Below are 1,996 nucleotides of genomic sequence, written 5' to 3' on the forward strand. Positions count from 1 at the left end.
CATCCTTCATCCGGCTATTCAGGCCAACACTTTTGAAATCAAGCCGGGCACTATTCAGATGGTGCAGAATTCTGTTTCTTTTGGAGGTGCTACGACTGAAGACCCCAACATGCACATCCGGAATTTTGTCGAGATCTGCAGTACTTTCAAATATAATGGTGTAACTGATGAGGCTATCAAGCTGAGGCTTTTCCCATTCTCTCTGAGGGATAAAGCTAAGGACTGGTTATATTCTGAACCAGCTGGGTCCATCACTACTTGGCAAGATCTTGCGCAAAAGTTACTAGTGAAGTTCTATCCAATGGCGAAGACTGCAACTATGAGGAGTGCTCTTACTCAGTTTGCGCAGCAACCAACAGAATCTATGTGCGAAGCTTGGGAGCGCTACAAGGAGATGTTGAGAAAGTGTCCACATCATGGTATGCCTGACTGGATGGTGATCACTGGTTTCTATAATGGTTTGGGGGCCCAATCTCGGCCAATGCTCGATGCAGCAGCTGGAGGCGCCTTGTGGGCCAAAAGCTATACCGAGGCTTATAATCTTATTGAGACTATGGCTGCAAATGAGCATCAAAACCCAACTCAAAGGATGATGTCTGGAAAGGTAGCATGTTTTCTGGAAGTTGATGCAGCTACAGCTATTGCAGCGCAACTCCAAGCGTTATCTATGAAGGTCGATTCTTTAGCCACCTATGGAGTCAATCAGATAGCTATGATCTGTGAGCTTTGTGCAGGTTCTCATGCTACGGATCAGTGTTCTCTTGTTAATGAATCTGTTCAGTATGTGAACAACTATCAGTGACCGCAGCAGCCTGTGCCAGCTACTTATCATCCTAACAACAGAGATCACCCCAATTTCAGCTGGAGCAATAATCAGAATGCTATTCAGCAACCATATCAGCAAGGAGTAAGTAAACAGTTTAATATACCTGGATTCCAGCAACCACAACATTATGCTCAAAGGCAATAATTTTTTCAACAAGGAGGTGATGCTCCACCTTCTAGTGCTGATTTTGAGGAACTCAAGCTGTTGTGCAAAAGTCAGGCTGTTTCCATCAAGACCTTAGAAAATCAAATCGGTTGAAGGAAGCTAAGGAGAAAGTCAAAGCTATTACCTTAAGATCTGGAAAAGTTGTTGATGCTGAAAAAGCGAAAGACGGAGAAGCTGAAGTTGTGGATGAAGAAGAGAAGCAAAAGGAGAAAGCGGCGGAACCAAGGAAGACTACTGTTAGGTCCCAATTTGTTTGTAGAAGGGGGGGGGGTTGAATACAAACAGTACCAAATAATCGAATAAATGCGGAATAAAAAATGTGAAACAAAATTCAAGTTAAATAAAAATATTATTAAACTTGAAAGGTGTTACAACAACTGTATCGATTACAAGGTATTAATCTCAAATCAATTATCACAAATCTAGAATAAATTCGACATGAACTTTTTCTATTTTTGTAATAATTAGAATCAAATGCTAAACGCGATTTGAGATTAAGTTCTAGGGATTTTGATCCGCTAGATTGTTACACAAGAGCAAGATAAAGATTTCTAGTGGATTGGATTTAACTTTACAATCTAGAAATTTAATCTTGAAGTATGCAGATGAAAAGATGAAATATTTCTTCTTATTTTTCTTTTCTGCTTTTTTCTTGACTTCTTTTTTTCTGGATTGTTGAGTTGCTGCTTCTCTGCTTCTTTTTAATCAACAGCTGAATAGAATTGAATTGGCATGACAATCCTATAGCTGGCAAGACTTTCGGTAGGACAATGAGTTGAGCTAGTATGACTATCAAATGAACTAGCAAGACTATCTCATTGAACTAGCAAGACAATCTGAATGAACTAGCATGACAATCAGAATGAACTAGCAAGACAATCATCCTCCTAGTGTAACTTTCGGTGAGACTATTGAAAATGGCCTAGCATGACAATCGGTATGACAATCCTGATTGTCATGCTAGTTCATTTTCAATTGTCTTGCTGATTTAATGCAGATTTTAAT

General features: G+C 39.7%; 1 non-coding gene across 1 annotated transcript; it reads right to left on the minus strand.

Moving 5' to 3' along the window:
* Window positions 1–316: 316 nt before the first annotated feature.
* LOC141681629 (small nucleolar RNA R71) lies at window positions 317–423 on the minus strand. Its single transcript, XR_012559055.1, has one exon. It is a non-coding gene; the product is annotated as a small nucleolar RNA R71 (small nucleolar RNA).
* Between the last annotated feature and the right edge of the window lie 1,573 nt (window positions 424–1,996).

The sequence above is a fragment of the Apium graveolens genome, chromosome 8, assembly GCF_009905375.1.
Source record: "Apium graveolens cultivar Ventura chromosome 8, ASM990537v1, whole genome shotgun sequence".
NCBI lineage: Eukaryota > Viridiplantae > Streptophyta > Magnoliopsida > Apiales > Apiaceae > Apium > Apium graveolens.